The following is a 25,008-nucleotide window of genomic DNA, read 5'->3' as shown; positions in this document are numbered from 1 at the left end:
ATTTTGTGGAGATGAGTTAAGAGCAACGAGGCACCGGTCCCTGCCTTAACACAGCCAGCACACCCCACCAGCAGCTGCCAGCAGACTCAGAGCCCCACCACGCAGCAGCAGGGTCTCGGCTCCCTGCCCACCACACTTCTTCCCCGAGGCATCCTGCCAGGTCGTTCTGCCCAAACACCGAAGGAAAACCCCCTCGGGCTCTGAGGGAGAGCTCCCACCCCATCCCACCCTCAGCTCTGTAAGGCACACAGCCCTGCCCCTCGTCCCTTAGCACGCGGGCTGGCTTGGAGCAGAGAAAACACAGCCAGAGCTGGGGGGAGAAAGGGCGACCACCAAGCCTAAAAGCTCCCCAAGCCTCAAAACTCCAGGCAGAAAATCTCCGACAGGGCTCAGGGAGAAGGGAAGAGAAAAGCAGCCCCGCCAGGCTCTGCAGCCCCATCTGTCTCTGCCAGGAGCAGGCACACCGGGCGCTAAGGAGTGTGCTGTCAGATGTTTTTCCTCTGCTGATTGATGGCGTTTCCAGAGGGTTATTAACTGCGCTGGACTCTAACACTTTGGGGTGATCTATGGAGCAGTAGCAGCTTTAAAGTATTTGGCACTCCAGCCATGGATTATAGAAAAGAGTAAAAATTGAAGCAGTCGCTCAGAGCATCGCCATCTGTCAAGGTGTGTGTGAGCATGTGTGCGCGGACACCGGAGCAGAGGAAGGGCAGCTGGCTGGCGCAATGCATCACCTCCGAGCAACAAAGACACTCCGATTTGTTTCCAGAGGCCTCAGCTGCTTGCAGGAGTGAGAAATTGGGTGACCGCGCTCAGGAAACCAAAAGGAGGGGAAGGAGAAGCAGAGTTTGGGGAATAGAAATGTCAAAGGAGGGGCTGGCTCAGGGATGCTGTCTCAGAGGCTGCGGGCAGACGAGGACCTCGGGTTGAAGGCAGGCAGCCCTTACTTCTAGCGCATGAGGAAGCCACGCAGCAGCATGAGGCTAACCCTCTCTTTTTCGGAAGCTGAGCAGCTGCGGTGCTTGGACCACCTCGTCCAGCACTTCCCAAGGCAGGCGAAGGCACAGCGGGGCTTCCACCCCCAGCTACGTGCATTTTACTTAAAGTGAGCTGGTGTGCAAACTGGGCGAAGACAGACCAAGGCTGAAATATTCCCCAGGCACACCTGGCCTGCCACTTAGCCCCGCTCTGAAAACAGAGTTATGATGCTTCAGCAGGAAAAGTGCATGACTTGAGACCCAAATCACGTTATCTTGAGGATAAAACAACTTATTTTGAACAGTTCTCGCACCTGGATTGTGATATACTACCGTACAAGAGTCACAGTCCCAAGACTGCCTTCTGCAGCACCCTGAGTTTATCAAGGCATAAAAAAAACAGAGCCAGCCCCACGTTGGTGCTCCCTGACTAGTCGTGCAGGCCTGGATCCGCACACCACCCCTTCCCTCCCTCTCTTCCTCCAGCCGAAACTACTCGAATTCAGTGCTAATGCATAAATCATTTCAGTAACCACGAATCTGACTCCCAAAATACTTAATGGCAGAATATTCACCCGCTACGAAACGCTGCCCTGTTCCAGTTTCAGGGACCTAATGAAATCGCGGTGGAAATTGGGGGGAAAAAAAGCATTTTTCTAGCACGAACAGAGCTGACCTCAGCACATTTGCTCACCGATAACCATCCCGCGAAAGCACTGAGCGCCCCGAGGGGAAGCTGCTGCACGTGCCATCAGTCCCCAGCTTTTTCCTGGCTGATAGAACTCCTCAAACCTCTGTCATTGTACGGACACGTTCACGGATAGAAATGACTTGACCAGCTACAAAATCCCCCTCCCTCACCCACTGCTCTCCAGGAAATAAAACTGCAAGGAATCACAACGTGTGGGCTCGGCTGCTGGAGGAGCTGTGGGCAAGCCACGGCGCGAGGCGGTGGGAGCCCGGAGTTATGAAAGGCGACAGCTATTGCTGTTGGACAGCATTTGAAAATGTGAGTAATCATCAAGGTGTCATTTGTATTCTTCCTCTGATCAAGGCAAGGAAGCGATGGACAGCAAAACATTGGCTTCTGCGGGGGAAACAGGCGGAGGTGCCAAGGAACCCACGGCGCTGGCTGTTAGGCATCCAAAGCACTCCCCAGCTGTCAAGAGAAATTTAACTGTTTATGGCCTCCTGTTCCTGAGAGCCGTTAAAAACAAACAAACAACAGCTGCTTCCTTCTTCCCGGCATCTAGCGGGGCTGGGTTTGCTCATTATTAATTCCATTTGGCAGCTACATCACAGGGGTACAAAATCCTCGTGTCCCAGACCTCGTGTTAGACGCTCGGCGCTCCTCCAGCAAACACGCGCTGGCTAACCCGGCGCGCTCGGCGCCTCGCGGTGCTAACTGCAACGCTTCCACCCAGGCGCATCCAACAGGTTTTTGGTGCAGAAAGCAATCCATTTTCCCTGTCCGGGTGGGAAGTGATGCACAGCAAGCAGCAGGCAGCCTGCCCCCCGGGTGCTGCTGACCCTGTGAGACCCCAAGCAGCTCACGGCACGGTGCTCTGCCTTCCCACGCCGGCGTCAGCTCAGTCATGCAGTCTGATGGCCTGGGATAACGGATCCCAAAGCTCCTGGGAAGGCACAGTCAGGGGGTTGAGGGTGCAAGAATCAGGGTGAAAAAGTCCTGAGATCAGGCCAGCTTTTGGCACTGTTACACACGGGGATATTTACAGAAAACCGATAGCTCGTCACGGTGTTATCTCCGAACAGAAGCCACATGCCCCATCGGGATGTGCCCACCTGACTTCCACGTGCTTTGGAAATGTCATCCCCAGCCACTGTGAAATCAAAAGGCCAAAGGAGGATTTCAGGAGCCCGAGGCTCAACGTGAGCAAAGGGATCTGCTGCTGCCAGTGCTTGCAGAGGGGTTTGCCCTAAGAGGTGTAGGTAGGGTCGTCGGTCCCAGAGGAGCAACGAGTCCTACGGAGCTCTGCTGCCTCTTCGGAACAAAGTGGGAGAATCTGTGCTCTGCCAAGACCCGTGTAACCCTGCTCCCCTCTGCTCAGAAGCATGAAATATTTAATCAGTGATTAGCTGAGGCTGTCACATTGTCCCTGTCCCTAGGAAGGGGAGCACTTGCTACACGCAAGTAAAGAAGAGAACAGAAGATTAGATGCAGCAGAGGAAAAAATCCCAGGTGCTGCCCAGTTGAAAGAACACAACTCCCCTGCACAAAAGCCCATCCCCTGCCTGGCTGGGATCCTTTCTTGCAAAGCCCCAGAGCCCAATTCCCCCCTGTAACATCCCAGTTCAGTCCCTACCCAAGCCTTCTATCAGCTCAAATGAGGACATGAGCCCCTGAGAATTCGCCCCAGATTCCTTGCTATGCCAGGGGAGGTAGGCAGAAGAATTTGGAGTCAACTTTGTGCTGGTGAAAATGTCCGTGCAAGGCAGGAGAGAGGGACAGAGCCAGTTTGACAGCCTTCCTCACAGAGCAGCACTGCTGGCAGGTCAGCACAGCATCCTGGAGAGCTGGGCCCCAGCATTTATCACCCCCACGCTCGCCCCCCGGGATGCCCCCAAGGCTGAGGATGCAGGACAGAGGCTGGCATCACGCACCGAGCTGAAAAAAATCAGCTGAGCTGCGGGAGGCAGCCCTGTTATCACGCCCAGCTCCAGGCTTTCAGAGCTGTTGCCAGCTGATTCCAGCTATCGCACCAGCGTGGGGTGGGTGGGGAAAAAGCCCTGCTCGCTGGCTGGCTGCAAGCAGGAGCACACAGCAACACAACACATCGCCCTCCTTTCAACTCCTGCTGCTGTGTCTGACGCACAGGCGTCCCCCTCCGCTGTAACGAACGTCCCTTGGGGAGGAGGAGATGAAAAATAGCTCCTTAGCCAAACTCCCCCTCTCCTCGGCTCCCTCCCTCCCCTCCGTGAAGTTAATCTCGGTGTTCCTGCACTATCTTCTCCTCTCCTTGACCTACGGCCGTGCCTGGGGGAGTTTCTCCACTGCTTTCTTTCGAGTCAGTTAAAGTGTTGGGAATATTCATCATTCTGACACAGCCCTTTGCCAGAGCCCCTGCACAAAGTTGCCATCCATCTTCTGTGCTCTGAGCTGCCCTCTTCTGCATGCTCGGGGGTCTGGGCACACAGTACGTATGGGGGAAAAATGGGAGCCGCTCCCCTTTCATTTATCACTCAGGAAGGATGAGAGGTGGGAGATGAGGCCGCCCCTCGGGACAGGTACACAGAGAGCTCCAGACGAGAGGCCAGCTCTGCTTTCAGCTCCTCCCTCACCCCCCAGAACCCACCCACACCCCCCAGAAGCAGATTAATGTCTCGTTTTCTTCCTCCCCTCTGTCTGTGCGCTGTTACCTGTCCATTTACACTGCTGCATTCATCACGTCTCCCCTGATCCTTTATCTCCTCTTCTCTCCCACCTCATTGGAGAGAAAAAGCTGTGAAATTATAATTTTTTTAACCCAAACAGGGGGCTCTTAGGGGATTAAGCACAACAGATGCTAAAGAGAAGCCTTCACACTCCTCAGGTACCATACGGAAATATTAGAAGACATACGGGTGTTAAAAGGCCACTGCCAAGAATTTTCCTTGCGCTGAGAGGTGTCGCCATTGAGCCACGGGGCAGCTGCATGTCTCTCACCCACCAGGTGTGAAGCTCGGGGAATACTGGGGAAAAACCTGCTCAGACTCCTCAGCTGAGCCCGGCGTCACCCATGCAGCCAGTTCAGTGGAAGACGCGCTTTGAATGGGCACCAGCCCAGTTTTCTACCAGAAAGCACACGCTGCAGCGCAACGATGGAATTACTTCTGTTCAGCTGCCAGCTTCTACCTAAACTACAGAGATTTTTCTGTACAAAACCCAACCTTCAGGTATAGCCAGAGAGGGCAGCTCATCAGGAATCCCAGCAAAGCTCCCAGACAACTCCACTAATAAAAATCATCTCCGTTGCATGTAGCAATCAAGAACAAGAACAGATGGGTCCCTGCAGCGCCTGCCTCCTCTGCTCGGTGCTCTTGACTCCTCGCTTATCCATCCTCCCGGCTTCCCTCTCCCTCCCTGCCATCAGGGCTGGCTGCTCTGCAGCACAGATTCCTGGGGTGGGCACCAGAGCCTGCTAAATTTGGTGGCTGTGGATAAGATTTGTTACTGCAGCTACCCAGAACAAAATAACTTTGGACAGAGAGCTGTGAAAGGCACGCTGCACTTTTGTTCCTGTACAAGGGGTAATCCCATTCAGAAGTTCCTGAATTGGAATCCATTGAAAAAACTCCCTGGATTTTGCTGAATCTCAGCACTGGAACGGTGGCACAGGACACGTACCACAAACTTTGTTACGTTATTCCAAGAGCTTATACACAAGATCGGGGCCAACAAGCCCCGCATGACACAAAGCCCAGGACGAGTCATTCCTCTCTGCTGGGAAGTGCGCAGAACTGAGCAGATGAGGCAAAAAAATAATACTTATTCAGCTCCTACACCCTGAAGTGCTGGCCCATAGCTGGGACACAAAGCTTATTATAGACCCAGGAAATATTCTGATTATTCCAAGCTCAGCAGAGCAATCGCAGCAAGAGCGGGCATGGGTTGTACTGGGCAGCCACAGACAACCCACCTGAGGAACAGGATGGAGACTTCGCAAGGAGTGAAAAAATGATTAGATGCTGTATTAGGAGTCAAGTAAAAAAAAAAAAAATCCTATTTCCCAACGAAAGCTGGAGGATATGGTTCCCTGCATTACAGAGGATGGAAAAGTTATGGAGAAAACTGCCCAGTAAAAGAGGAATATTTTGTCTTCCCCTTTCTATTTAAGCTTTTACAAAGCTATGCAGGTTGGACTTCATCTACTGCAAATCCCCCTCTCTCTTGTCAGTGCTTGGAGAGTTAACGTCTTTAATTCTCCTGCACACACCGTAGGCTGGTTGGGTAATATCTGTTTTATCCTTCCGACAACGAATCCCACCTCCTCCTCCTCGGACTGCCCTGGCGATTGATTCCAGCCCAACACTTGGGTTTACTCTGTCAGCCCAGACATTCACCTCTCATCCAGCCCGGCAGTTTCTTATCTGTGATTTCCTCGTTACCTCCGAGATCATAAAGCTTTGCTGCATGGAGCAATGTTGGGATTTTGCCTCAACGCGGGGCTGCTTTCGGCAGCCTCTCCCTGGCAGGATTGCTCCGGGAGCAGGTCAGCAGCAGGGAGGAGGACGTCCAACTCTCTGCCTCTTTGTGCTCGTGGCTCTGCAGAGCTCCGAGGGTGTCTTAGCTCTGCAGACCTTCTGCAGTAGACTCCAGGAGCAGATCTGAAGGGCATTGGCACCACGAGGGAGAACAGATCCACAAGCAGTGCAGCTGGGAAGGGCTCACACAGCAGTAGGGCAGAGCTCAGCTGCCCCAGTTAGTGCCATACCCTGCAAGCCACCAGCTCTCAGAGCCTGTTCCTGGCCAGCTGAATGCAGTGAGCCACCAAGGCACTATGGATCCCCTAGGTGCGAGACGGAGGTTTTAAAATGCAGAAGGGGTCAGGCAAGGGAAGGAGCAGTGGGGGAAGGAGCTGAGGGAAGGCTTTCTGTGCTGCATGGGTACGTCTGCAGCCCCTAAGCGCATCTCAGAGGTTCCCTGGCCATGCCTGACCCCCGGAGGACGAGGTGTTGTGCTGACATCTGCAGGGCCTCCAGCCCTCAGAGCAAGCCGTACACGTAGCTCCAAGTCACATTGCTGCTTCCAGAGGCTGAACTGGGGGCACGAAGTTAGCCTGAGAAGAACGGCAGGAACGGCCAGCCCCACCGCTGCATCACTGGCAGGGAAAGCAGGCTGACCCCTGCTCCGACCACCCCGTGCTTTATCACACAGGATTTCAGCGCACAGATAGCAGCTGGTAGCAGAAATGCCAGGTCAGTAATTATCATTAAACCCAGGCCCGTGGAGCTGATGCAGATATCCCCTCTCTCAGCTCTCTGCGTTATCCCTGCTCCCCTCCGCCGCACGCTTCTTTTGTGAAAAAACTCAATCCCATCCACGAGCACTGGATGCCTGTTTTGGAGATAATTGGAGATAAAACCTCTCACTCAGCAGCCCTAGACTAAACAGTAGGATCTATCAGCCCTCCCAGGTCCTGAAAATCTCCTCCGATGAACTTTTATCTGCATCTCTTCTGCTGGCATCTCCAGCAGCATCTCCCTCCGTTACCTTTGTTTGCCTTTCAAAGGCTTAGCTGCAGAGCTGGGCCTGATTCTGATCTCACACAGAAATGACGTGGTGGCCTGATACCTGTGCTCAGAGACAGACCTGAGGGCAGCAGTAAATCCCACGCGCTGCCCTTGGGAGCACTACGTCTGCAGCCAAAGGAGGAACAGCAGCAGCCGTGAGCATCACCGACCGGCCCAGCACCCAGCAGGTACCCAGGGGGGTTGTGCCCTGCCCGGTGACGAGCTGCTCCTGATGAGCTGCCCCCTCCTGATCTTTGCTTCCACAATTCAGAGCATGCACGAAAATGAGGCCTCTGGTGAAGGCACCGAGCCCAGAGAGCTCGTTCCCAGGAATGCTGCGCGTTGCAAACAATCTCCAGCAAAATCCCTCCCATCTCGTTCGGCTGCGTGTTTTACGGGATTACCTGTTTGCATTCAGACACCATCAGAGCCCCTCACCTCTTTCCAGGAGGCAGCTCTCACCCCAGGGACCTCGAGGGTTGCCTGAGGACAGGACACAAGGGGCAGAGCCGTCCGACTCCGCTCTGCCGCCAGATCACCTTGCTCGCAGCTATTTATAGGTGCGGTATTTAAAGTTTTAAGTCTCTAATAATGCATCGCTTATTTCTGCGCTGCAAACAGATACAGCCCTGTCGGCTTCTACCTTGTCCTCAAGGCACTGGGAAACAGGGATGGCCAGGATGGGATGTAGTAACAGATTAAGGGGCTGAGGGGTCAGGGTCTATCTTGCTCCTGCTGCAGAGGGGCCAGGATTTTGGTCATTTATCCATTTGTGCAACAAGCTGAGAACTGGCTGGGGAGATGGATGGGTCTTCCTTCAGTTCCCACAGCCATTTCTGGCAACATTTCATAGCCCCCTCCCCTTTTTATTTAATTGCAATGCAAGTCCTAGAAGGTCAGTTTTCTTTTTTTTTTTTTCTTTTCCATAAATAAATTAGACTCATTATCTGTTAAAATGTCTGACTTGGAAAGAAAAAGTGAATTTGCAAAGAAAAAAACATTAATGAGATCCAAGAAATATTAACAAGTCTGGAAACTAGAGGAAGAGAGAATGTAGGAGTGTTAATTAAAGATAACTGGCTCCAACACAAAATGGGGACATTCAAAAACTGCTCAGAGAAGAATGCTTATGGGCTGGATTCTCCTGAGGCCGTAAGTTTGGGGGAGGATTTGCCCATTGTATGTGGGGGCTGGAGAGGGGCTCTCCCTCTTCCCCGCCTCCCATGCCCTCTCCATCCCATCAGGAGTAAATCCGAGAGCGCTGCAGCATTAAACAAAAAACGTTACCTTAAACCCCCCTGTGATTAAAGGAGGGACAGTGTAATTCCACAGCTGTTTAAAGTGCAGCCCAGAAAGGTTAAGTTTAATATCAGAGAGATGAGATTTCCCCTCTCAGGAGCTGTCAGTCACACCTGGGCCAGGGAAGCTCATACAAGAACGCTTCGGTGGCCTCTCCCCCCCCCTTGCCAGGGCAAACTCCACAGCCTGGATCCACATGGACAAAAACGGGACGGAAAGCTGCTGGCGTGTTAGGAGGCCCAGAACATGGTGTTTGTGCAGGACGAGACGCACCTGCAGCGTTGGGGTTTGCTGCTGTCCTGCAGGGCTCGCTGCTGACCAGCTGTGCCAAGGGAGCTTTCTGCCGCTCCCGTGACTCTACCCACACAAAGTGTCCCGGAGAAGGGCTGGTTTCTTGGCTCCCACAGGAAAACCACACAAGTGCTAAGATCCACAGAGACCACACGCAGGAAGTTACAGGGCAAACCAGCCCAAAACCCACATAAAGGAGAGAAAAACCGACCGCAGCTCTTCCTCACGTGCATCTGCTGCCACATACGGACCGCTGCTTCCTAGCCAAATAGTACGGAGCTGCTGCCCCTCGTTTCTCTGGGCACCCAGCGTTAGCTCACAGGCAGCCAGGCTGGTTTTCCCCAGCCTCCCCATCTGCTTGGATAGAAGTCTGAAAGTTTGTATTTGAAATTCTACAGGTGCGCTTGTATTTGCAGTCTCTTCCATTAGGCAGATTTTATTTCTCCACGAAATGGAGACAGCCCTGCTCCCACAGCCCCCCTCCACCCGACAGAGGGACGTCCTTTGACCGCAGCACTTTCAGCGCCACCTCCTATGCAAAAACCCTTTTTCCCCTTGGAGCTGGCTGCCCCACGGTCCCTTCTGTTGTCATTCTCTCCATAGCAAGAAAGCAGCAGCAGGGCATGAAAGAGGAACAGCAGAAAGTCGTGAGGTCGTCAGCTGCACTACCTTCCCCGACTGCTGTATTTAGGAAGTGCTTTGTGTTTTACAGCAGTAGCTCACCCACTTCACCCCGGTGGCTCCCGTATCCCCTCCTTCCCAAAGCCCTCCAACTTCTCTGCCCGTCCTGACCCGGCTCCCTCTCTCAGATGAGAATTGCTTTGCACACAGCTATTCACAAAGTCTGGATGCACTCGCCTTTGAATTCTGAATCGCTGCAGCTTCGCTGCTGCTGCATCGCTAATGCAATGTGAATTCGGCCAAGTCAATAAAAAAATCCCAACAGGAGACATTGCTGCATCTGAAATTGCGAGCCAAAAAGGAAGAGAGAGAACAAAAAGAAAAATAATGCTTGCCCCCAAAGACAGCGTTCGCTGGCTGGAGCTGCAGTCCCTGGCTAGGGCTGCTCAAATCCATAAGGGGAAGCAGGGAAATGTGTGGATCGGGCAGAGGGTGGGTGTGATGGAGGCCAGCTGGGTGCCAGAGTCCTAAATGACCAGACACTTTGCTGAAGCAGGACTTAGGGCTGTTGCTGCTTGAGAAGAAACCAGCAGCTCCCATTAAAATTCCTTCTCAAGCTTCTGCCAGCTCTGACTCTGAGCAAGCTGCTCCTTGGGGGAGTCACTGAAGGACACGTTTGTGCCTTGGGATTATTTGCTGGCAGTTCAAAGAGCCCTTGAAACTCCCTGTCCACAGCACTGCAGAGTGCAGGATGTGAGGGAGCAGCTTCTGGAAACCTGAGCTCCCTGATTAGGAACCTGACAGGGGAAACCTGCATTTTCCCCGGAGATTAGAAAGGACAGGTTGAGGGAAGGCATCTGCCATCGGGTGCTGAGGAGTAACAACCATCGCCTGTGCTAACAGAAATGACCGTAGGGCTAAAGCACTGCATGGGGACACCAGAGATCTGTGCTCATCTCTATCAAACTCCCTCCGTGACTATGACAGGTCGCTTCGCCGTGCTGTAAGACGAGCAGAATAACCCTTTTCTCCCTGTTCGCCCACCTCGTTGAGATTTCTCAGCACAGCAAATGCCTGTCTCCTGCCAAAGCAGTGCCAGCAGTGCAGGGAGAGGCTGGTGGTGCCAAAGGGAGCACTGAAATCTGGTCCCCCAGAGTCCTGCTGCTCAGCAGAGGGTCTTCAGCCACAGGACAAAACAAAGCCTGCTTGCTTCACGCCATGTCTCTCAGCCTCTGCTGGTCACTGCTCCGGATGCGTCCCTTGGACCAGCCCCACCCTGGGGATGCACAGACCCTCTTTCCCTGGTCCTGCTGCCCTCCAGAGTGTTATTGCTGGAAAATAAAAGGCTAAGATGGTTGCAGTGAGCTGCCTCCAGTAGCAAACCAGCCCCACTGGCAGCCCTCACGCTCCATAGGATCAAGTTCTGCTACACCTGAGCACAGCCTCCTTCAGAGCTCTGCTGGCAAGGTATTTTCCCAAAATGTAAAGCTTCAGAGAAGGTCAGAGCTTCCTATTTTATTTGCAGCCAGTTCAGAAGCAGCACTGAAAGCCACAGATGTCCCTGAGATGTTAGGAAGCGTTCGAGCCCTGGAACTGTCAGGCTGGGTTAGAGCAGACGGACGTTTAACCCGGTCTGTTCTCTGCCCAAAGCTAGAACCGAGGGCTCTGCTGGAAGGCTCAGAAAGCCCTACAGCAGGTGGATGCGAAACCTTTCCCCGGGGAAATCTTCTTCCTGACCCCAATTAATTAGAAGCTGCCTGACGCCCTGAAGCACGGAGAGGAACACCACGGGGAGAAACCGGAGGTGGACAAAGGGCTGCATCCAGGGGAAGCAGCAGCCACCTGCCAGCTACGGCTCACGCCGTAAACCGGTCTGCAAGGGGGCTTAGAGGCATTTTAAAGTGCATTTTCCTGCCATAAAGCGAGACACTTTCCTCCCTGGGAACCAAAGGGGGGTCTCCTGGGCTGAGTTTCATTTCCTCCATAATGAAAATTAATAGCAACGGGAAGGACCGAGGCGAGGAGGAGAGGCTACAGCTTCCTCCCACTCCGCAGCTCCGTGCCTGCTGCTCCACTGCAAGCCCGCTGCACTCAGAAGAAGCAGGCAGTCGCTACATTTTAATTATGTCAGTAATATATTTGCAGCCAATATTCCCCTCGGAGTCCACACAATAACCATTTAAACACAAGGTCAATTTGCTTGCCGTAACAGACCGCAGCTCTCTGAGGTTACTTATTTCCACAGCGTGCTCTCTTCCAGGCAGACAACTTCCCTCCCCTGTGCCGCCTCCTGTTACCCCTTGCCAGCCTTCTTCAGCGGGAGAGGATTTCTGGCCAAAGCCAAAAACAAACAAGGAGGAACGCAGCTATTCCAGGAAGATAAAAGCTAGCTGTGGGAAAAGCTAGGACTTGGCAGGGGAAATCTGGATTCAGGCTCAGAAGGGAGCAGTAGGAGCAGCCCTAGCATTTTTTTCTGGACAGATGGTTAGAAGTGAAAAAGGAGGGAAAAAAAAAAAAGAATTGATAGCCAAGGCACGTGAATGTCAGAAATATTAAGAGACCTATAGCAAATAGACCAGCCAAGGGCAGCAGCGAAGGCTTCTTATAGGAAGGAACAGGATTTTCACTGCTTGGGGCCTAGGAGTTATTGATAAGATGGTGCAAGTAATAGGAGTGGAATGAAGAGAACTAAATAGTCTAAGGAGCAATCGTGAAGTAAGCAAAGCCAAATGGTGACTCGGGGGAAATAGATCGATGTTTAAATGTTGGCCCCAAAAGCCCTGGAGAGGCAAGAAGTGCCGAGTGATGTGCACCCTGAGGTTGTTGCAGAGGCGGCATGGAGCAGGATGCTCCTCCTGCTTCCCACCCGCCCTGCGACCATCAATGCTGCTAACACCCTGCATGCAGAAGGGGCTGTGCTGTAGTCCCAAAACACCACCTTGCTGTTCTGGGACTTGTTTGCCAGCTGCTAGGAGCCTACAGCTCTGAAAGGGGTCCTGGATCCCCCCTTGCCGTTGCCCCAGGTACCGCAGCAGTGCCCAAGCAGAGGATTTCTGCCTCTGGCAGCAGGACCCCAGCCCCGGCAGCTGCCGCCCGTTCTGGCTCTCCTCAGTTCCCTCGCACTCCCCAAGCCCACACCTCCACATATGTTCGGTACTTTGGGTTCCTGCAGAAGCTCCATCGATGCAGGGATTTCTGGGACACTTCCAGAAGCGGGGAAAAGAAACAAGGTACAATTTATATATATTTATATAGAGACAAACCGGCACAGAGCTCAGGAAATCACGGACTTTCTCCTTCCCAGCTGCATGCTTTTCCTTTCCAAGGCCTCCAAAATCAGGACAGCCTCTCCGCCAGCCCACGGGAACGATGCCCCCAGGTCCCACCTTGCCCCTGGCTGCAGGAGGAGCAGGGAGGATGCTCTTGGCCATGGAGAAGCTGCACAAAGACCCACACCACACTACCGTGTCCTCCTACCAAGGCATTTTGGGGAGAGAAATATTGTCTGCACACAACACTAGTTAACAACAGGCCTCCTCCACGAGGTAAGAGCATCAGAAGCAGGTTTTGAAGACAGAACTAGAGAGACAACTTGATGGACTATTCTCACTCAGGCTTTATTTGATTTTTAATATTCATGAGCATTCCCAGCAGGGGAGCTAGAATTTTTCACTCCGAAACCTAACTGCTTTATAAAAGCCTAGTTAAGTTCTTTGGTGGAAATAAAGAAACTACGGCTCTGAAGGTCACTAGGTGCCACCCCACGTCTGAAAAAGCCCACAGCTCTTCCTTGCACGGCCCACAGCCAGGAAATGTCCCCGAGGTAGCACCTTGTGCAGAGGGCCACAGGAATGCTAACCCAGGTCCTGAGGCTGCCTGAAGAGGTTTGAATTTTTGTCGTCTGGGAAAGAGGCTGGGGCTGGAGATCAGCCTTCAAAGGACGGGGAGAGTTCAGGTGAAGTGAGGACCTGATCCTCTAGAACTTGACTGCAGGAGGAACTTTCTCCAAGGGATGATCTTATAGGCAAAGCAAGGCCTGGACACACTCGAGATGAGCTCAGCTGAGCAGATTGCTCTTTCTACAGCTTTCCATGGTCTGATTCATGTGGAGGGCACAACATTTGTAGCTCTCTGAAGAAGTTCTTTGGTGAAGGCATGTTTTCGGCCAGTTTTCAGCCAGGACATTCTGCAGTGCGGCTCATTTTTCCAAGACTGCACTTAGATTACGGCTGCTCCTGCTAGAGGAACGCTTTTTCAAATGGGAGATTGGTTTTGAAATTGCAGCTGCGCTGAAGCCACTGCACCGATTCCCAGTATGACACAACCCCATGTTCAAAGGCCGCTTAAAACCCGTCTGGGTTCTTGTCATGGAGAAGTGGGCACCTGCTGAAGCTGCCTGAAGCACAACTTGCAGCAGGCTGGCTCCTCTCAAAGCACCAGAGGACGCGTGCCGGTTGCAGGACAGAGGGGAGGGCTGGCTTTATCCCAGCGCTGAGTCACAGCCAGATGCTCCTGTAGCGAGTCACATTGCTGGCAAAGGGCAAGGTGACCGGGCTGACAGGGACTTTTGCATCCCAAATCGTGTTGCATCTTTGTGGAAGTGACAGCAAAGAAGAAATCTGCAGGTCTCCACGCTAAAAGCCAATCTTGGGACAGCAGGGGCTGGATCTGCTCGCTCTGCAGTGTAACAACCCATTCTAAGACTCTATGAACGAGGTCAATGAAGCACTTGGGAGACAATTCTGCAGTTTCTCTGAAGATAGCATAATCTGTTTTATTGTTTCCAGCCACAGAACCTTTGGCTAGAGTCAGTCCAGCCTCTACCAGCAGTGCCGACGGAAAACAGCTGTCCCCCAAACACGGGACGGTTCTCACCTCTGCCCAGTTGATATAAGGCTTCTTAGAATACCTATTTCAATTTTTCTGTCTTCATTTTGCAAAGCTCCTGCCTGTTCTCACTGCTTGCAGCAGTTTCGCCTCCTTCCTTGAGGAAAACGCTGAATCAAATTAAATACATCTTCATGCACTTTTTCTTTTCCTTTTTCCCCAGCTATACTGCTGCTGACTGTGATCCTCTCAGCCCTAGGATATGACACGAGGAGGTCAGCCCAGGCCACAGCCACAATAAGAAAAAAAAAAAAAGGCTCCCAAGACGAGTTCCCAGCTCTTGGGCTCAAGGCTGGCCCACGTGGACTACAGAGAAAAGGGCTTGCTACTGGAAAGGTGCTGTCTACATCGGGGGTAGCTAAAAGAAACGAAGGAAAACAAGCTCCCGTTCAGCCTCTAAGATTCTTGTGCATTTCTATTAATTAAAAATCCAAAAGGCAATTTGTCAGGAGATTAACTTAGGTGCTACAGCCAGCTCCCAGAGCAGGTAATTGCATTTTGTCCTCGCTGCTACACTTCACTTCCCTGCTCCGAACGGTGCTGCCTCCCTTTCATTACCCAAGTCTAACGCACTCGAACAAGTGTGTTCTGGATGTCAGGACGTGTTACGGTGCTTCGCCCAGCACACCAGAAGTCAAGGCACAAAAAGACCAAGTGATGGAAGAGTCGGTGCAGATCCCGACTGGAGAACTGGAAAACGCTCCATCTCCTGCTCACCCTTCCCTGTGATTCAGACCATTAGTTTTTAGCCACAGACGCACAGCTCCCTACCAGTAACCCTCCCATGCCCCGCAGGACCTATTCAGGGAACCCCAGGGCTAGGCTCCCACCCCATAACCCAGCTTTCAGCATCCCTGGGGCTGCAGCCTCCCAGCCAGCCACCAGCACCCCAGGCCTGGATGCCGGGAGCTAATCGATACCAGAGGAACAGATGAAGGGACCGGTTCGCAGCCATCAATCAGCACCATTTACACGAGAACTGTCAGGCTGCAAATAGAAAAAGAGGTGATGTGAAACAATCCTGTCTGAAGGTTTTCAGCACTCTTTACAAATTGCTGTGGTGAATAACTTGTTGCCTGTATTTATCCCTTTTCAAATTGTCTCTTAGCTACAGTCATCCATCTTCATTCCTCCCCGCTTGCTCCAGACACTCTCTGCTGCTACCTCATTATTTTACATTTGTACGCTGCCACTTGGCTGTGCCTTGCTCAGGGACGCACAGCGAGCCCAGGGGGACTGATCCTTCCCTGGGGCAATGCCTCTGGCCTCAGGGCGGGTCCAGCACTGCCCTTCACACCCCTCCTGCGGCAGGCAGGGTGCTCCGAGGGGTGGGAGCACTGCCACCAGGACACCCGGGGACCAGCGGGACAGCGCTAACAGCCTCGGAAAGCAAAGCACCTGATCCATATAACGGAGGTTTTATATAAAGGAGGTTTTACTGGTCAAAGTGGTGCTTCACTAGAGCACTTTTACATCGATGGACTCAGATGTTTGAGGCAGGTCAATTTATTTTTTCCTTTTTTTTTGGAAAGAAATTGCAAGTCAGAGATGCCACCACGAAACAGACATCATGCCAGGCAGCACTCGGACAGGCTCCAGCTGTGTCCTGCTCTGCAGCTCCCTAGAAAAGCACCTGACATCCAGCTAGTGTCGGTCTCCCTGCCTTCAGAGTGACTTCCACCAGCTCAGTGCTGCTCCTCCTCACCTCTCAGCTCCTGGAGGAGTGCCAGGGCCCTCCTCTCCCCCCAGCTGCAGGCACACACCTCCACCAGATTCCTGGAGCAGCTGCTCTCGCATCCCTCCTGCCTCCAGCTGTCCTGCTCACATTAAAAACCTTTCCTTCAGGATTAGGTGCACCTTTTTTTCCCCCCCACACTTCAGCTTTCCTCTCCTTCATTTGCCAACCATGACTGAATGCTCCGAGTGTTTTCACTGGCCAGCATCTCAAAACCACCGCTTCCTCTAATTTATGCTCTGCACTGACTCATTTTATTTGCCTCCCAGAAGAGCCCAGGGAATCGTGTTTGTATAAAAGATGCTACACAAAATAAACTCGTATCGTGCCATAAATCTCAGCCAAAGCACAACTAAGATGGGTGCAAAATTATAGGCTGCAAGTGGGTGGTTTGAGAGCGCTCACTTATGTGGGAGGGCAGAACGATTCCCTCCACACCAACCACCGCCGAGGGAAGCTCCGTAGCTCACGTTATTCAAGCGGCCAGGCTGGAGAGGGCTCTTCCCTTCCAATCCATAACTCTAAAGGTCAGCTCTTGTTAAAAGAACATTGACAAGATCAAACCCCCAAAGCCCCGGGGACTGTGTATATCTGTCTCAGGAGATGACCCTGCCATTTAAGAGAAAATAAAACAGAAATGCCTCGGTCGAGGGCAGCCTGTAACTCTGTGGCAGGAGCCAGACAGACCCAGGGATCCCAAATGTCCGCACTGTGCCATCCCAGGGGAAAAAGACGGGGGATTTGAACCACATCTTGTTTAGGTGCACATGGGAGGAAAGCACAGAACCAGAGCAACATCTTGAAAGGAAAAGAGCTTTGGGGAACAGAAAGCAATCGTGGAACATTAAAGGGTTGGTTCTGCCTTTTTCGGGAACAGGAGGTGTCAGGGTGTGCGCCACAGCCCCAGGCTCCATCCTCAGCCTCCCGTGCCAGCCAGTCTCAAAGCTTTCCCCATTTTACTGAATCACAACTGCTCCAGACTTCAAGTTTTCCCTTTCACCCTAATTGAAAAGCAGAATCCAAAAATCATCGTGGGCAGCAGCCCTCGGTCTCAGACTCATTCCCATTTCTTCCTGCTGAGATAATCTCGACTTCCCAAATCGAGTGGCAAGGGGCTGAGTGCCCGAGCCCGGTGCCAGGAGCCATCCTGTCACCTGGGCTGCTGGCTAGCTCTCGCTGGCCCCAATTTATTCAGCACCAATGCTAGCAGCCTGCTAACAGACAACCTTAAGAGCTCTTCTCTTCAATCCAGGCCCTGCCTTTTGCATTATGTAACATCTCTCCGCCTCAACTATTCCCCGAGCTGAAAAGCTGTTCGTATAATAGATGGATGCTCCGGCTGGACATTTTTATTTTTATTATGTTTAATTCACTTTATCCATTGCTAATTTCCCTTTTGCTATGTGCCTGTCAGGAATCCATGTCTCAGCAATTCACGGAGCGGAGCAGCCTGAGCATATATCAGCCCTCGGAAATAGCACCCCAGCGGCTCGGGCTTGCTGACAGAGCTGCCGAGCATCGCTGATCTGCGGTGATCTGCCTCTGGAGGCACAGCACGCCGGGTCAGACGGGGTCGCCGGCTTCCAGCTCTGTTTCCCTGCTTGCCTCCCCCATGCCTTCCCTTCCCAGCTTCGTTGCTGTTATATAGGAGCCCCAGCAGACCCTCGGCGCCCTGCATGTGCTGCAGGCTGGGGAAGGGTTTGCTCCGAGTCTCCCCAGAGGGATGGCGATAGGGAAAGACAGCAAAGGGGCTGTGACCCGCTGCTTCAGAGGGGTGAAAGGACCGGTTCTTAGCACTGGGGTCACAGCTGAACCACTCGCCAGCCAGTTCCCAGGCTCCACACACCCAGCGATCCCATTGCCAGCAGCACTGGCATCACCCTCCTCTGCAGGCAGCCAGCAGCACCACGCCGAACAATCCCAAAGGTTGCACAGAAGGTCACAACCAGAGCTTCTCCCCCACGAGCCAGAGGCAGGCAGAACTCATCTGCCATCCCAAAGCCTGGGACTGCTGCTGCAAGGCTTGCTGTTCACCTCGCAGCCAGCTTCAAGTCCAAATCGCCCCAAATGGCAGCTAAAATAGGTTATCATACAGAAGCAAAGAGCACTAGAAATGGAGTTCTGTGCACAACAATTATTTTGATATGCCAGCCAAAACTGAAGCATCTAAAAATGTTCTTTTCACGTCTATGGAAAATAAACCACTTTCTCATGGAAATAATGCCTCCCCCCCTCATCCTTCAGCCCCTGTATGTGCAATCATATCAGTTGGAGTCGTGCAAAATGTTTAGCTCTTTCTGCTGAAAATTGTTAGTCCAATGTGGCATGAGCTCATGAACGGTTCCAGTCAACAAATTGTGTTTTCCAGCAAAGGAAAATAGGCAGCCTCCCCCACTCCTTAAATCAGCTCTAATTACAGGAGCAGAAGAATCAGAGATGCCCTCAGAGATGGCAAGGGGAGTGTTACTCAATACAGACAAGACTGGAAGAAATAAAGCAAAATTTTCCTGAATTGGGAGCCAAAGGAGATGTCTGGGGTGGGTTGGGCTTTGTAGCATCAAGGGCAAGTTATTTACGCCCTTCCATGAGGGTCACGCTTGTAGCAGCCTGCCCTTCCCTGCCACGTCCTTACATCCTCCAGCAGCCGGAAGGAACCGTCTCCATCCCTGCCGGTGCCAGGGCAGCCAAAGCTGCGTGTGGAAACAAACCTCCCCTCACCTTCTCCACCCAAAACAAGCACTGCTACCTGCTGAAGAGCCCACAGGGATGAATGCAGCCACATCCAGCCAGCTTGAACCGAACGAGACTGCAGCAAGAGCTTCGGCAGCATTCACCTTGCCTCCCCCCAGGTTTACGTTGAGGTCCAGCAGGGCTCGTAACCCTTCCCGCCTCCCACCAGGCAGCATCCGTGCAGATAATTCTCCTCAAAGCTCCGTTGCTGAACAGAGATCTTAACCGAGGACAGCAAGAGGGAGAGCAGGCTGACAGGATGAAGCATCGCCCTCTAAACCCTGCTGTTAAACCATCATCCTTTTAGACGAAATGCTTTGGGCTAGAAACCAGTGGGGTTTTTTTTTTAGTACCTAGTGTAACTGGCCTCCAGCTGCAGTCCTTGGACAAAGACAGGCAATTAGCTAACAATGCAACCGCAGACTTCCAAGCTCTTCACAAAAAGAGGCAGGAATTACTGCGACCATTTTACTGAGAAGGCGATGGGCATCGAAGTGCTTCGGTTTGGAGATCCTGGGAGAACACCCAGCAGCCCTATCACCTGTCTGCATCCGTAGCTGGGACAAAATCATGCAGCCCAACAGCAAAACCAGAAGCAAGCTCTACTTCTCTCGCCAGTAGATGAAGAACAAAATGTTTCCTACAACCATTAGAATTCCAAGGCTTTGTGGAAAGGTAGAAAAATTACAGGTAGCATTTGCACTATTTTTCAGATTACTCCCCATCCAGCAAGACACAAAGAAAGAATTTAATCACAAGGAGGGAAAATATTTGACTAAGTTGAGGGTTTGCGTTTGATCTCATCCAGAAATTCTGCCCTGGGCCATCACTTGAATCAGGTTTTTCTTCAGATTCTTCTTATTTTCCCATAATTACATGCCTTTTAATAAGCATAACTTAGTAAATATAAAACAAGGATACCCTGTTCCACTGCTTCTGCTAAAAAGGAGCGTCCAATTAGAGAAAAAAACAAAAGCATCAAAATATGGAAAAGCGTAAACTTACAGCCATTAGATGAACTGTCACTGTGTGCTGCTGGTGTATTTTATTTTCCCCTAATCAATTCCTAAGTGACCATATGAATTCACATCTGGCACTATTGCTTTCACAGGCCCACATCAGACATTTGAAGCCTGCAAAGACAGCAATCCCAGGGCATTCCCAACAGCAGAAGTAACCAAAAATGTGGATACTGAGCCAACAGAAAACAAAACCTACCCAGGTAGGTGGATTTGCTCCACACTCTGACATATAAACTAAGCTCTCAAAACTATTTTCATCCCCTTTCATCATGAACGAACTGGACCACTAAGCCTTACTGCATGTATTAGAACCCCTATCCAAGCAGAGGTAAGGCCAAACCCCTGCTTTCACAGAGCAGAAGACAGGCTGGGCCATCCCCAGCTTTATCTCTTTTTATCACTTCTTTATTCTTGTCGTTTGCACTGAAGCACATTCAGAGGCACCGTGCTCAGCTGCACACGTGGGGCAAAGGAGGTGGCCACAGCAGGACACACGTCCTGCAGCAGGGATGGATTCCTGGTCCATAAAGACTCCAACACCCCTTAGGACCTCCTCCTCCTCCTCCCCGTGCACACAGGACACGGGGAGCACATAGGACGGTGCGCTGGAAGGTAAAGATTTTCTGTCAGAAAATATAACTTTTGAAGATCTCACTAGAAAATCAATTATTTCAGGACAACCAGCAATCTTTTACTTGAAAGGATAAGAATTATTGAGCTGCAGTTTGAAAACAGAAGAAATATTTTGGACTATATCTAGGAGGAAATACAGAGAGAAACAAGTTACCTCAGTGCTCTTTAGCAGATTAAAGCTGGAAATTAAGCAAGCTGGCGTGCAAATGGGATCACATTTGATAAGCAGAGCTACAATACAGTAGGAACTCCAACAGAAAGAGATACAGGAAGCCAGAACAATATTTACAAGAAGCAGAAGGTAAATATTTTTACAGAGCATACAGTGTGTGCATCTCTCTTGTTTTCAGCATTGCTCTCAGTGTAACTATATGCACTGAGCAGAACGTAATGGGCCTTGGAAAATTGGAAAAAGGCACTGTACAGAGCACAAACGTGCTGCATGCCACAAAGGTTAATGGTGGAAGCCGTAAGACAGGCTGTCAGACAGAAGCGTGTTGAATCAATGAGAATGTATCGCCCAGTACACTCGGTGGCAGTTTTAGTTCGTCCTTCATCAAAAGTTTGCGTATATATCACCACGAAGATACCCTGGTCACTTCCCAACGTCCTAAATCAGAGCTCGGGCGTTGTTATCCCCGGCACATTGCTAGCACAGCAAAGAGCTCGTCTGCAGCCAAATGGCACGAGCAGACAGATGGGCAGAAGGGGAAGATTCTGCAGAAAAGCAAATCAGCCCGGGGAAGGAACAGTTTGGTGCTCACTTACAGACTGCAGAGCCTGTGGTTTGTTTATTGTCTTTTGAAATTGCTGGCCTTGGATGTAGGGAAGGGAGAGGGACGAAGGGAATTCGTGAAGTCTCCTGGCTGGCGTGCTGAGTTCGACGGGCAGCTTACCCCGACCGGACCTTAAAATGAGAAAGGACCAAAGAAAAGCGCAAAAACCTTGTGGTCGATGTCAGCAGGTGCTCCCCAACGGGTCACACTGACACCTTTGACTTCCCAGGTGCTTTCCATCGAGGACTGCACTTTCCCATCGCAGCACAGGGGTTCTCATTAGGAGCAATTTTGCAGCAGGGAGATGCAAACTACGTGCTCATGAGGCACCAGGTTCTCAGAATTACTTCTGTGCCTGCTAGACCCGTGTCCCCCCCAGCTGCCAGCCAAAGGCAGGGACACCCCAACACGCAGGGCTTGCTGCCTCCTGACATTTTGGGGCAGGGCAACTTGTGCCCTGTCGTCACTCTTGAGGAGCCTCCCTCCGATCTTGAGAAAGCCGCTGAGAATACGGCCATTTAATTACCTGCCTTCGTACTTACACCGAGCTCATCCGAAAATCCAGTCCAAGCAGAGGATGAAGCTAGAAGAGGCAGTGAAATATCACAGCAATGTTCTTCCCTCAGTGACTGTTACAGCAGCAGAAAACGCGGCCCGAATAACCGGATCATTGAATCCTCATTCAGATAGCATAACAGGCTCATCGTACGAAAATACTCCTTCCCTCCGGATAGTTCTTTTTGTTGGGCTGTTTTTTAAGAGCAGGAGAAAATTTGAAGAAAAGCAAGCCTTGATACTAAAATATTTTGATTTCCTCTTTATTTGCTTCTGAAGTGGAAGAGGATTTAGTTCAGCTTTTTTTTTTCCTCCTTTTTTTACAAGGCCGTGACCAAACAGAAACAATTGGTATGTGTTTCCGTAGCCAGTGTCACAGCGGCTTTGCTGCTGACTCGGGAACGTTACCTACAAGTGTGCTAATAAAAGCACGGGCATGCATGCACACACAGAGGCACCTAAAAGCAGCGGAGCAAAGCAATTCTCTGGGAGTAGCAATACAAGTCAGAGTCAATCTCCTTTCACCTTATGCCTCATTAGAGGAGAGGTGGTTCTCTGCCTGAGCTAGGTTTTGATATTAGCTTTCAATTACCCAGTGTACATTTTAAACACTTCCCCAATTACCTCAGCCACCTCTCTCCCATTACAGCCCCACAATCGATATATGGGCTATATCCCTTCCCCAAACTCCAGCGGAATATAAAAGGCAGCCCAGATATCGCCACCCTGCCTGTAATCCTGCCGAGGGGACATGCTTTCTTACCCTCTAATGTAATGTCACTCCCTCCCCGAGCCGAGCTCGCCTCGGTCGCTGCATATCACCTCAGCTCACTAATGATTATTATCTCCTCCAGCAATAAATAGAAAGACTCCGAACTGATTCCGCAAGGATATTTATTGCCCAGGGTGCCCTTTGATCCTGTTTAGTCTAATTGAGCCTGGCACACAGCTCCAGGTTGCTAATGTATTTCCACCATAAACTGTATCTGCAGACAGATGGAAGTCGCACTATTGCCTCCTTTCGCCGCTATTAGCGGAGCAGTCGGCTCCTTACTTTTACTTACAATTTAATTACAAGGCATATGGAAACGTTGAAAGCACTGAAGCCAAGGCCCTTGCACAGATTTCAGAGCTCCTTTCGCCTTCAAGCCACCTCTCCCCTTTCCAAAGGCTCGAGAAGCTCCTAAACCAGCCCCTCCGGCTGCGCTCGGGGGCAGAGATCCCTTTGGGAGCCATGCCGGGGGGCCCTGGGGAAGGCGCTTTTGGTTTGTGTGAACTCAGGGAGGGAAGCAGCAGCTGGCAAAACCTCACCTGCATTTCCCCTACAACTGGGCAAGGAACAAAGGTTCCTGGCGAGAGCTGATTGCAGTCCCAAGAAGATCACTGGCACTGCCGGGCTGAGCTAAGCAGCTCAGGAACATGCCCCACCGCCACCAGACCTGTTAGCTTGGGCAAGGATCTGAGCATAGCTCGAGGTGCTCAGACCTCAGCTAATCGCCCGAGCATTTATTCACCAGCTCTCTGAAATGTCAGAGACCTAGCAGAAAGCAAGATGCTTCAAACTCCTGCCTGGTTTTAAATATCAAGATGCCATTAGCTGTGCTCATCGCCCTCCAGGAAGCAAACGGGGAACGGCGGCGGTTCCTGGGCTCTTGGCATCCACGTCTCAGCTCCCTTTGCTCCATGTTACACGAGGATTCAGCCACCCGGGAAACAGACCCTGCTCCCCGAGAGTCCCCACCGAAAGCAGGATGTCGCAGCCTTCAAGGTGCACGGGGCTTGTTGAAGGGCTGGAGAAGGATGCCTCCCAGCTGCTGTATTTCTTCTCGTGCTTTTTACCCCAGAGCAAGCTGCACATCAACAACGGCCAAGACACAACTAGCCTCTGGCTGCTCTAGGTGCTCCTGGTGCAAGTCAGAGCACAGCAGCAGGCACGGACCACAAAGCTGAGCATCTCGAGCCCAGGGCAATTTCCCCCTGAAGGCAGACTCCTTTCCTGGCAGCGACAGCATCTTCCAGGGAGCTTCCAGGAAGGATGCGGAGGAGAAGGACACGGCCCTGCTCTGAGGGCTGGTGGCACAGCCCCGCAGCAGCCCTTCCTGGGGGAAGCCCATTAAAACAAAGCTGCTCCCGCTGCAGCTCAGCCTTTCCTGCCGCCTCATTATCTGCTATCTCCTTGTTGTGCTTCGCCGTTCGCAAATGGAAACAACAATAAAACAGAACCTGAGGATGGAAGTGAGCCAAAGAAGGGGAGGGGGGAAGGGAAGGATGGAAACGTGACATTTATCTCTTCCCCCCCTCAGAAGATGCCTGACAATTCTGTTGCTGAGTAAATGACAGTTGTATTCAGGGAGATAATTGAATCCCTGTCAATTAAGCAGAAAAATCAGATCAAACCTACAATAAGATCCCTGTAAAAAATATAAAAGGATAAGAGGAAGAGACAATGAAAGCAAACAAGTTGTACAGTATGGTCCAAAGCGCTCTGGGCCTGAATTAAACCAAGACTGATGTATCCTGCTGTGTGAGAGGGCAGACGTGAACCTTCTGGAGCAGGAACGCTGCCATTGATTTCCCACAGTTTGGGATCGGTGCTGTGGTCCCACGGACTGCGTGCACCTCCCATGCCCCCAAAGGGGGCTCCCATTCCCCAGCTGGCTCAGGACATGAGCAAACCCCTACCTGTCCCCATCCCTCACCTCTCGGAGGCTGACGTGCCCGTACCGCTGAACTGGAAAATTCCACCCCATAATCCCGCTGTGAAACTCATAAGCAAAATTCCCACTGTCCTTGCCAAACAGACAGGATGTTTGTTCCCGTCCTAAGCACTGACCACGCTGGATAACCCTGAGTCAGCACCAACACTTCCACGTGTCTGTCTTCTCACTTTTTTTCTTCTTTTACTCTTCTTCAGACAAATCCACCTCTCTCACTCCCTGCATTCACTTTCTCCTTCGCTCTCCTTTCCCCCCATGCATGCCTGCACCTTTGTCCTTTCTCAGTTTCCATCCTGTTTCCCTGACTTCAGTTTAAGCCGAATTGCTTTCCTGGTGCCACTGAAACACAAGGATTGCAAAAGCCATTAGAAATGCGTGCAAGACATTACGTAAAAAATATTTAAGGAAGGAATTCGCCAGTAAATGGAATCAATATATTCCACGTAAAGCATTACCGGGAACAGGGAAAAAAAAACAAAACAAAAAACAAAGGAGCGAAGTCAAACCCTCGCTAAGTGCACTGCAACTGCTCAA

General features: G+C 51.6%; 1 long non-coding RNA gene across 3 annotated transcripts in view; it reads right to left on the bottom strand.

Moving 5' to 3' along the window:
• The window catches only part of LOC106039832 (uncharacterized), a 110,489-nt gene that overhangs the window by 62,050 nt on the left and 23,431 nt on the right, over positions 1-25,008 (bottom strand). Inside the window, exons 2-3 of one of the 3 annotated variants that reach the window (XR_010826179.1) lie at positions 15,227-15,293; positions 13,904-14,501 (exon numbers count right to left, since the gene is read on the bottom strand). The exons of the other annotated variants lie outside the window; for them this stretch is intronic. This is a non-coding gene — a long non-coding RNA (uncharacterized lncRNA). Of the gene's footprint in view, positions 1-13,903; positions 14,502-15,226; positions 15,294-25,008 lie in introns of those variants that run through there. 3 annotated transcript variants of the gene reach the window in all.

The sequence above is a fragment of the Anser cygnoides genome, chromosome 21 (genome assembly GCF_040182565.1).
Source record: "Anser cygnoides isolate HZ-2024a breed goose chromosome 21, Taihu_goose_T2T_genome, whole genome shotgun sequence".
NCBI classification, from domain to species: domain Eukaryota; kingdom Metazoa; phylum Chordata; class Aves; order Anseriformes; family Anatidae; genus Anser; species Anser cygnoides.
This window is presented reverse-complemented; position numbering and strand designations above follow the sequence as displayed.